At 32.1% G+C, this 12,540-nt stretch overlaps 1 protein-coding gene across 1 annotated transcript in view; it reads left to right on the plus strand.

Annotated features, from left to right (window-relative positions):
* LOC143919535 (uncharacterized) overlaps positions 1–12,540 on the plus strand; it is a 158,979-nt gene that overhangs the window by 40,861 nt on the left and 105,578 nt on the right. The window lies entirely within an intron of this gene.

The raw sequence follows: 12,540 nt of genomic DNA on the forward strand, positions 1-12,540 counted from the left end.
TTGGATTTAATCATCGCGGGAGCTAAAGCCTCTTTATTTACGAAATATCCTCATATATCAAGATGTACCAGATGTACCAGATGCTCCTCGCAAGAGATAGTATGGAGGGTTTTTATTAAAATAATCCTTTTTGTATTTTTCTACGCTGAATTATTAATTTAACAAAATTGAACGGTAGCTCGCGTTTTATACTCGCTTGCTTATTTTAAATTAAGTACAATTTTGATATTAATTCAAGATGTATTACACATAAGTACATATTTGATGATATTCAAAAGATTTCCTACGCCGTTTCGTCCCACTTGAGTTTCTCGAGATTTAATTTTTTTATTTTCAAAGGAAAAATATGATGTTTCGTGCATCTCGTTTGAATACTAATATTATCATATACATACATATGCACATATGTATGTATGTACATACATACATATGTGAAGAGTCGTCTACTCGATTTTTCCATTGAAATTTTATCACATAATTATTAAAATACGACCCACTTTTTCATGCCTAATGTAAACCAACAATACTATAAATAATATGTACATATGTAAAGTTATAACATCGGATTTCTTAAAATTAATTAATTGATATTTTATATAATATACTTATGGCTTAAAATATAATTTGATTTGATTTTTAAATGCTTTTTATTATTACGAAATTGTGTTCACAATACATCTTATATCTATTTTAATAGCTACTGATCTACTGATCATTTTCTATTTTACAATTTAATTTAATTTGGTTAGTAATCATAGTATTATATTATTCTAATTTTAATCTACAGCATAATAGGAAAAAGAGCTCAAAAACCTATTTACAATCCTTAATATAAAATATAATAAAAATGATTCATTTTGTAAAAATTTTGAATTAAATTTCATCAAATAATACATGTTGATAGTTTAAATATCAAATCAGTTTGAATGACTAAACACAAAACGAACACGGTATAGTTTAATTAAAGTTTAATTTTATAATAATCAGGGATCAAACATACATATGTCAATATAATATTTATATACATGTATTAAAAATAAAAAAGCTTTAACGTCATTCTCAATTTTTACACACGTAAATTCCACCGATTTTTCCATCGAATGTGTCGCAAAATTCAGGATTAACTTTGGCGAATCCTCGCGTAATCTTTTGACGCCATCGTAAACCGCACGCTGAAAAATACGAAAAAAATTCCTAGACACCCACACAAACACATATGTAGGTACATACACAGTTCAATTCCGCATGAAAGCGAACTGTATATATTATACATATATAACATTGGGAACAATGAACAATACGGGCAGTGCGGTTCGATCACGTGACGCCAATATTCATACAAGCGGAAGTGTAATGCGAGTGTGAGGTGTAATTAAACCGAAAATTCTTAACGCCATGTCGAGCGTGAATCCGCCGTTTTTGTCGGCGAAACGTATCTTTGAAATTGTCTGCGGAAAAGCGAGGCGTGGCTAAGCCGGAAAAACTGCCGTGTCCGTAACGGCGCGAGAACAATGCGAGACGCTGGGAAAACGGCTAGTAATCAACTGTAAATACGGGATGTGACCGCTTTGTTTCCTGTCGCTAATAACACACATACACTTATTTACAATTAAGTCAAAAATTTACCCAAGTAGAATGAATATGTACATACATATAGAAAGGTGATTGAAAACAAATTGGTCTTACAATTTTGTATGCCCATACATATGTATTTGTCAAATTAAATTACTTGAAAAATATTTCGATTTACGTGAGGTAGGACTATTTAATACGGTCTGGGAATTCGAGATACTACACCACTTCCTTAGAGCACTATCGTGATATGTATGTCCAAAATAATTTTTTTGAAAATTGCAATTAACTAAGTGGACTGAATGTAAAAAAATGATCAATATTCATAATTGTTCTCAAAAAATTATAATTGTATTATAATTAATCTCCTGATGTTCAACAAAAGCATTCGATTTGAGAAGTCATAATTTCAGACTTCAAAAGGATATTTTTTATATTAAAAATTAGAGCTTCTTTCTTTTCGAAGTGCTAAAAATTTCGAAAGTCTAAATGTCTACTGACTTTTACAAAATAAACTTGATGATTTCCTAAACTTTCCTAAAAATGAGTTTGGTATGGGAAATGAGTTTTGTAGTTATTATATTTCCATTATTTAAATTTTCTTTCTTTTCATTCGTATTGTAATTATTTTATTATATTTCTAATAGTTTTTGTTTTTATTTTATTTTTTTGTTATTTTTATTGACAAACAAAACACTGGGATCCATCGACTATGTTGCTTCTTTCTGTATAAATCGAATAATTACTCGTTTCTTTCCGGAATTTGAACCTCTAAACAATGGCTTAACCACTGAGCTATGCTGTGGTGATTGTCAATTGTAAATTCTTTTGGCTTATATTTTCCACTAATTTTGTGCCTACTGATATTTCAACGGTTGATTTTGGAAAAAATTAATACGCAATATGAAATTCCAGCTAAAACTGATAACCTTTGTAAAATCTATTATCAACTTGTATGAAAACAGGAATAAAACTCAATTTAACTAAATCGTGTAGGGGCGATAAGTTATAGAAAAATCACAAACTTAATAAATCAGGGTGCCTCATTTAAAAGTAATTACCTGGAGAGCTAGTATTTAGTACGCTATTGCATTGATTTTCCAGATTTTCCGTGATCTGGACCGTCTCAATCTACGTTTAACCTTTGAAGGACGGAGCGTCGAGATCGAACGAGTGTTCCTAACCGGGGTCGAGTAAGACCCCAGTATTTTTTAATCAAATTACAGCTGTTTTCAATACAAATGGTTTCAATATATATCTTATTAATCATTTTATAGATCACATTATAAAAAAATTTTAGTCCTATAGCATGTTTTTGACTATTTTTGTATTAAAAAATAACGACAAGCATCAACACTGCACGACTCAATAGCCACCCGCCGAAAGCGACGAAAACAATAGCCTACGAAAATATAGCTGTCTCTTTCTCTCATATTGATTCATCAATCAACAAGAATATGCAAGCGAACAATGAAAAACACGACTTATCGCTACCGCCTTTAAATCATACTTTGGAACGTAGAAATTTTTTTTTTTAAGATATACCCCTTTTCTAAATCATACAAAATCTATTAAAATAAATTTCTTGTAGTTCATTCTAGGAATGCAAGAAATATAGGGTGTACATATAGCTTTGAAAACCACATAGTTATTACGAAAACGTAAAAATTGGGACACTCGCATACCCCACTTCAGTGAGGGAGGGTGAATCATGATAACCAAAGTGTATTTTCAAAATAATAAAAAAAATAATCCTGTTTTTGAAAAAATATTTGTATTCTCTGATAGACTATGAAAGTAAGAATACAACTGCATGTATGACTTATTAAAAGAAAAATCGAAAAATGCAAATCGAGTAGATAATAGGTATAAGTGTTTATGCATGTGTCTTCACATCCATCATATTGTTTCGTGCACGTTCTGAAAATCATCAACAATTCACCTATTGAATTTGCGATAGCAGACGAAGCGTATATCCGACGGAACAACAACAAAAAGAAGAAAAAAGAACAGAACTAAAACAAATAAGACACCAACGAATCCGGCAACAGGCCGTTGCGGCAGACCTCGAAGAAATAATATCGACAGCTTTGATGGATGTAATAGTAGAGAGCGAAAAGTTGGCGAAGGCAACACGCGAACTAACCGGCCGTAACTTCTCCGTATTTATGCTGTCGATAGATCAGATTTAAAATAAGAGGCAAACTTTTTCCTGAATTGTAATCGTAAGTGAAATGTAAAGGAGGTATGTCAAAAATGGAGATTTCGAACAGGTCGGCAGTTTCAAAGGGGCGATCTTTTATTGCGTGATGGTCGTATATTTCAGCTCGGAGAGGGTTGAAACTTGCGAAAATTAGACCGGAACTTCTAAGCAAGTGCGATCAATTATATAAATGGGTTTAGCCGTTTGGTTTCTTTTCGCTCTCTTTTCGGCTCGGCGTGCGGTTATCGAAGAATGGAGGTCTTTCAAATTATCGGCACGTTTATGCAAAATTATCAGACTGAAAATTCGTATTGCTTTAAATATTCATGGAGAAATAAATTTGCTTATGTATGTATGTATTTGAGCAAAAAAATTTAATTGAATTTTATTCTTGTTCTGAAAGTTTCAATTCCGATTGCAAATTTTCAATATGTCGATTTATTTCAATTAAAACATAAACTTTGCTTTATAGTTTGTATGTATTTTATTCGCTATTCGTATATAGATATATTTTTACTATTTACATACATATGTATGTACATATACATACACCTAACTCCATAAAGATATTTATTACAAAATAGAGAATCCTTCTTTTCAAGAGTGGTAACTAGACCCCTTTTTAAAATAAACTTGATGATTTCCTTAAAAATAAATGGGTTAAGTTTATCTTTTGTATTCTCTCTTGTTTATTTTATTTTCATGAATTTTGAGTGGTTAATATTTTCTTTTCGGTTTTCTTTGTTGTATTTTTTTATTTTGTTTTTTCATTACTACTGTATTTTCAAACCCCTTGGGTCCATCGGCGTTGCCGCCTTTCCCAAGTATTCTTAAATAAATAAATAAATAATCCCACACACACACACACATATATATATATATACATATATGTATATATATATATATATATATATATATATATATATATATATATATATATATATATATATATATATATACCAGGAAGGCCTAACGGGTAAGCCCCAATGCGCCTTCCTGGCCAATTACAGCATCGAGAAACAATTTATACAGTAATTTTACTGAGCATCACATAAACATCTATGGATACATTTTGATCAATATGCATTTTTGCAGGATTTTTTTAAATATAAAAATCTCTGAATTTCACATCTATGACATCTATGGATAAATTTTAAGCATTTTATAAATCAGCGAACTCGAATTTTGTGAGAAATAGAACAGCGTTGCCAATTTTTTGGAACCATTTCAATGTAATCATGTAATTTGACAAATTCCGATTGGAAACGATCGACCTAGGAGTCACATATTCATTGGTAGTTCTGCTTTACCTTTGATTAATAAAAAAAACTGTTTATTTTTTAATATTGGGTAGGGTTTCTTCTGTTTTCTAATTCAAAAAGTGCTTCTATTATTAAATAAAAACAGGTTGAGCAGGGTTTGAGTTCGTAATACATAAACGTACTTTCACGTACACCTCTCCGTAAAATCGTAGGTTTTATCCGCGAATTTTTAACAGATCTACATTGCATATACATACATATATATACATACATATATACATGCATATAAGATCTCGTATAGAAATATAATAAGTTTTAGATCTAAAAATCTTAAATCATGCATATATATCAGTAAAATTAATTTAAAAAAATAATATTTAAATCATATTTACTTTCACATTATTAGTCTTATCATTGAAAAATCCATTTAATTAGTCGCTCTTTGGGTATGTTATCGCATTAAGATATTCTACGTGATATCCTCACGTTATTGTGCTCGTATAATACATACTCACACATTTGAGAAATTATTGTATTTAATACAATGGTGGTGCTTTGCAGTGATTAAGGCTGCCACTTGAGTACGGAATTAATTCCGCGTGTAAAGTTTCTAGGTCACAAAACAAATACGAGTATTATGAACGCGACTTTTAAAGTGAAGTATATGTATTATAATATTATGTATGTATGTATGTACTATGTATGTGTGCGGTAGTAATATCGCACATAATGGCGAAAAAAAATGGTCTCTGTCGGGGAAATTCGTACACGGACCATTTAAGCTCGCTTTCTTATTGTTATTTTTATTGTTTATCAAAATGAATAATTAAATTCCTCTGAATGTGCGATTTAATAATGTCGAGTGCGGATCGTTATTCGTGTGAGAGTGATTCTTTTATTATATGCGTATGCGATATGATAGTCATTGTGTGCAAATTAGAATTTCGCTAAGCTTTATTACAACGTGATGAAATGTGCTCGTCATTTAATATGCACTTACGCAAAATACTCAATTAATTAAATTATATATTATCGATACACATATGTATATTATTTTTGTTTAATTTGTTATAATTTATTAAAATCTATTTATATTTTGTTTATGATTGCCATGTATGTACATATGTGTTGGGATGTATGTACATACATATGTAACAAGGTGTATCAGTGAGCAAGTGTTGTATGAAATCATCTCAAGGTCTTTCTAAAATAATAATGGGTTTTAATTATACTATTTATTTATAATTATAATTTTCTTTTTACTTTTATATAGTATCGAAATCATATTCGTTTGTTTATAGCATTAATTTGATCGGTTGCCAATTTAAAAATATTCGATACACAAAGGATGTATGTTTTTTTTTCATGGACAAGTATGGATATTTCAAAAACTTCTGATAAGTATTGCAATTATCAGAAGTTCATAAGTACAATTCTATAAATTTTGATGGATCTTGATGATCACTCGAGCAATAAAATCACCGAGAAAACCAGACAAGATCTCACTGATCGGCCGATTGTATAGCTTGGGCAACCAGTGCGTTGCCCGGTGTGACATACTCCATACATACATTTGATCTGGTCGCGCAACTATGTAAGTCGCCGATCATGTTGCTCGCAAGTTGCCCGGTGTGGCCCAGTTCAAGCGACAATAGTGTCAAGGGTTGTGTATCAATTCCTTTCCAAAACCATTCGTTTTAAATATCAACGGGTACGACACGACACCCGTCTATCGATAGATATTAAATGAAATACGTATGCATATGTAAGTGGATTTTTAAATTTAGGTAAATCATTTGAGTTGATCCTTCGAATTCATCATGATAGTGAGTTTGAAATTCGTATTGAAAGCAAATCAATTTTGAAATCTTTTTTCTGAACGTATTCTTTTATTCAATATTAAAAAACTTTTCATCAACAAATCTCAATATCAAAGTCGAATTCGAAGCAAGTCCGTGCGACGTACAACTTTATCGATTAATTAAGTTTGACATTGACTTTTCCAATCTGTAACGGTTTCCCGGCGAATAAATCTCTCGGCTGTGTAGTATTACGCAAATTTTATACAGCGCAGCCCCTAAAGTTTTGCGTGGCGAAACTAAAAATTTCGACATTATCGCGGTACAGCTTTAAATTTCTCAGATAACCCGACGAGCGAATCTTGAGCCGAGCTCGGGGAACTTTGCCCCAGTTGTTCAACGCAAGAATTTCGAACGAACTTTGGGAAACACCGAGAAGAGCTGCAAAGAGCCTTCCATGTAGTTTTTGACCCGTTCGCCACCGCCTTCGTGGGATTTCGCAAAATCGAAAACGGGCAAAAGCGATGCTGGAGTCGACCGAGTGTGAAAAACCGAAGAATGGAATGTTCACAACCGTGACTGACTATATATCCACAAAGCGTTCGATAACAAAACCAAAAAAAAGTGAAAACTAGTGTCTGTTTTGTTGCCTTCGTCTGAAGAGATACCTATGTATGTATGCAGTACTAGACATGTAAAGTTTAATACAATTACTCGAATTCAGCGCGCGCTACAAATTAGTCTATATTGTTTGCGTTAACAATTTATGGGCAGGTCACTGCTTGAATTTAATCTTTCAGGTGCTCCCATGCGTTTATAGCACCTCTAACTGCGGGGTCGGGTTAGTTTAGGGTTAAGTTAGTAACACCACATATCGTTTATAATGAAATATTTGAGACCCCTCAGACCTCGCCGTTTGAAAATATGCGCCATTATAAACTGACAAGTTTCAAACAACAATCATTCAAGATTAAGACGCGAAAGGTAATAAATTTTTAGACTAAATTCAACTTTGCAAATTGCCGAATGTTGAACGCAGGCGAAACCCTAAAGTTGTGTTAATGTTTTATACCTATAATTATTTGGAAGTTTTAATTTGTATGATGAAATATGGCAGGTCGCTGCATTCTTAACGCTTAAGTTTTGTTCTTCGATTTATAATTACGTCATTTGATAGATTTATTCAATTTTTTATTTATATATTTAGCTGCTTAAGAGATTTAAACGTCATTTTGAGCCGTCTCTTATTTAGAACGCATTTATTTATTTTTATCTCAATTGATTGACTACACGTAATTTTCTTTATAAGTGTTTGAACATACACACTTATCACGACTTTTCATTATTCAAAAATAAGTTAAAATATATAAAAAATGATATCCATGTATTCAAATATAATATTTATATAATTTTATTTACATCTCCGTCCAATGCTTTTGCGTCTACAACATACACTAGTGTTGTGTCCGTTGATATTTAAACGAATGGTTTGGAAAGCAATTGTTACATGAACCGCACCCGACGCTATTGTCGCTAGCGGTTTCAATTCACATGTATCTACTTTATATAACGCTCATTATTTAGTGTTTTATTCCGCACATCACTGCCTCATCATTCCATCCCCGCACGCTCGCCCGAACGTTCACGTAAATTAGTAAAAATTAGCTTGTAATTTATTGATTACGGTCTAATTTTCTGCATTCTTATGTACTATCGTGATTCATCCGACTGTCCATGCACAAATAAGCATTTGTATGTGCGTTCTTATGGGTGTCTACGACGCTATCTCCTCCACTTTTATGAACCATTTTTATGAATTGTGATATTTATTTTTTGAAATCTCCATACTTGTCTATGCAAAAAAACATACATATATGTATACTAGTGGCGTGGCACATACATATGTATTTACTAAGAACTTCTTCGGTTAAAATATGGCAAAGGACTCTGCTCACGACACGATTCCCTCAGAAAAAATCAAATAACGCCATTGATCCATACACATGTACATACATACATCCCTTCCGTTTTTATATTATAACATATTAATTGAATTGTTTTTTAATGTAATTAAAATAGTTCTCTCCATATTTAATACATTACAAATTTTATTATGAAATAAATAAAAACGCTCTACGAAATTTCAAAGCTGGTATTTCACAGATAAGCTTTTTAGAGTTCGTATTAAACTTTTAATTCTCTTCTACGTATGATGAAGTTGAAAGCGTGTTTTAAATCTCATTGTTAGATAAATCCGTCCATGATAAACGGAATCTGGATATTTCTAGAACTGAAAACAGAGTTCCATTTATCAAAAATTAATATCACGAGAGATATGTATGTACATACATATATTATACACCTTCACATTCCATTCGACGTGTAAGATTCTAGTTTTGAATTTATAGTGTTCGAAACAAACACGCGTTGTCTCGCTACACATAAATAATGTACAATTTACATACATATGTACTTATACACAAAGTGCGTATTTTACACTGGAAGCCGTCTTTCTAAGTTGCCCACTCGGTGCGCAAATTGAACCACCCCCGCTTTTGTCGACAAAGCGTCGTTGAACTCGTTTGAGGAAAAGTTTTATCCCAATGCGGTTCGAAACTTTCTGGTCACCCTATTCTGTGCGTCAGCTCGTGATCGATTGTCGATTTTGTCTTGTAACGAAATATTATATTATTACTCATTCGATACAAGGTCGGAATCGATTGTCCTATTGCACAATTTGTGGAATGTGCTACGTACTATGTGTTTTATACAAGTCAGTTAAGTCGGGGTGACAGTTACCTTTCAATAGGAATTCGTATATGTATGTATCGGGTAATTGGAATATATGTAAACAAAAAAAATCAAAAGCGAAGTAAGAAGAGGTTAGTAAAAAAAGCGATCATTGTAGATAATTTGTGAATTTTTATGGGTGTATGTATACGCTTTCGCTTAGGTTTACGCACGAACGATTTGCCTAACTTTCATATTTCTATATTCCGCTTATTTCGGAGAACAAAACTCGGCAAAAATCCAAGCGTTTGCTATATAATTTCTCTTTGCGTGCGAGCCGAATCCAATTTTGCTAACTTCGTGCGATTCGGAAAGTAAACTTTTAAATTGTTTATGTAGAATGTTACGCTTACGCTAGTGTTCGTATGATCATTAGACGAAAGCGAAATAGCGTTCTGAAGAAAATTACTTTTGATATATATAAATAAATACTCAACTTGTCATTTGACGATTAAACTGTTGGAGCAATGAAAATTAGCCTCATTAAGTCATGCAATTATTGCAAGACGACATAATTCATATATAATTGCTAAACGCTTTATAAATTACTGTAACATAATGTATCCAATCCACGTATACATATGTATATATTAATTTAAAAACATCTCGCATGTGTATGTGTTATAGTCGAAGTGTATTTTCAGTTGTAATATATTCCAACTGGCGTTTTAGGTCATTCATATTCGAATACAATTCAACTAGTAAATTACATATGTATGTATATCTCTAGAAGCGCAAATATACTGTCATCAATGTGCGCCAGTTGTAATATAACAATTGAATTTTAACAGCTCTGATGTTTTTACAAATGCTTGAGAATTCAATAATGCGTTAATATTTGCTAGGTATTACGAATAAAGGGAATGAGTTCCATATTATGATAATTCTAATAATGTGTTCAAAACAAAAATGTGTCTTTCCAACTTAATTTACTAATCGAATGACGTTTTCACGAAAACCTAACCTTCACCTAACCTGGTACCAACTTATAGTTGAACTGTATTTTCAATTGTAATATATTTTTACCAGTTGGAATGTAATGTTCGTGGGTTAGATGGAATATATTCCAACTAGTCAAAATACATATGTATATTACAACTGGAAGATACACTTCAACTATAACATACATATGTATGCATGCATCTTGTATTCATTTTTACATCCTTTATAGAACCATTCAGTGGCTATTTTGGGATATTTTTACTTCGTGTCACTTCAATACAGATTTCCCATAGGGTGTGTATAAACGTGTATAATTACTAATTATGGCCTGTAATTAACTCGTGAAAAGCACACATTGCTTGGTCGCGAATATTATAAGATAATTACAGATGTAATTACACTGGTATGCTTTTGCACCCTAAGGGAAATCATATAAAATTATTTTTTCCAAATTGTATTGTTTGCTTGGAATATGACGTTAGTACTTTTACAACGGTTCTAAATTATTCAAACACGTAATTATTCAAATTAAATGTACTCAAAATGAAAATTTTACTTGAAATTGAAGAGATTTTAATATTTTTGCTATAATTTCATCAATGTTTTTTTTTATTACAAGCTTTTTATTAGCTTCACCCTATTATTTCAATGACATTCCTGCCCGTCTAAAAATTGTGATCTAATTTTTAATCACTTCTACTCTTCAGGTCACTTTGATATCTTACTGACATACGGTGGCTAGCTAACATTGAAGTAAGTTAATGTCTATGGAGCTAGAGGAGTTTAATCATTAACGAACTATGTATTTAAAATTTCATTGGAATCTTTGTCAGTTTGAAGTGATGACAGTTAGCTATCCAAATACGTTTTTCTACCATACTTTTACAACAGTTACTTTTTTTAACAGTTATAACAGTTACTTTTTTCACTCTTTATCATTGTAATCAGAAATGGTGAATTAAATGCTACTGAAAATTAACTTCAGAAGCAGACAACATCACAAATAAGTTAAAACATGTTTAGGTTACATTCCAAAGCGTCAACTTGCGTTTTTAGTGTATGCAAACAATTCTCATTTTTAAAATGACCTACATATGTATTTTGATTTTGAACTCGACGCAAATTAGCTGAAATTACTGAAGTTAACATCCAGCCATTATTGACCAATTATGTCTCCTTTGAAAAAATACAAAAATTCTCCTTTGACGACGCATTTTACAAAATATTAATATCATGCTATGTTCTTGTAAGTAAATACGAAACAAATGTAAAGTAAATAACATGTCATGTTTGGTGTACATCGCGCAAAAGATGCAACGCGTGCGTGTCGGAAGATTAACACACTGTCGGCCGACAGTTTGATTCGATTAAATAATTTCATTAATGAAACAGCAAAGCGGCGAAAAATTAAATCGACGTAATGAAATCGGTGAAATCGGCACGCGACTCGGTTATTGAACGTTACGCCACTTTGCGCTCATTGTACCCGACAGACAGTTTGGCAATGGCGACGATAGGAATGGTATGTGGTATGACCGTTTGGTTTAGATATTTATTGTCTGATGGTGCATTTTTTCGGTTTTCATTTAAATTGTAACTTTTTTTTTGTTGTATTGCCGAAATGCGTCGTTCGGGTCATGTGAGAATGTGGCCGGTATGGTAATTGCACGGTGGCGTTTAGCAATCGCTTACTATTCAACGAGCAATGGCGATTGCTAAAAGCCATGAGAATGTTTCATTCCATGGGATTATACGCGAGTCTGAATGCGCTCGAGCGAGATGGGCGAATCGTTGCGGATTGCTGAAATGCAGTTGAAAATTAATCGCATACGTACATACATACATATGTACGTTACGTATACCATTCATTGTAAAGAATCGATGAATGGCCTAAAGAATAAAGTTCAAAAATATTTTTTTACATACATACATACATATATATATATATTCATTTTATCGTGTAATTAATAAC

Source organism: Arctopsyche grandis, chromosome 12, assembly GCF_051622035.1.
Source record: "Arctopsyche grandis isolate Sample6627 chromosome 12, ASM5162203v2, whole genome shotgun sequence".
In the NCBI taxonomy this organism is placed as follows: Eukaryota; Metazoa; Arthropoda; class Insecta; order Trichoptera; family Hydropsychidae; genus Arctopsyche; species Arctopsyche grandis.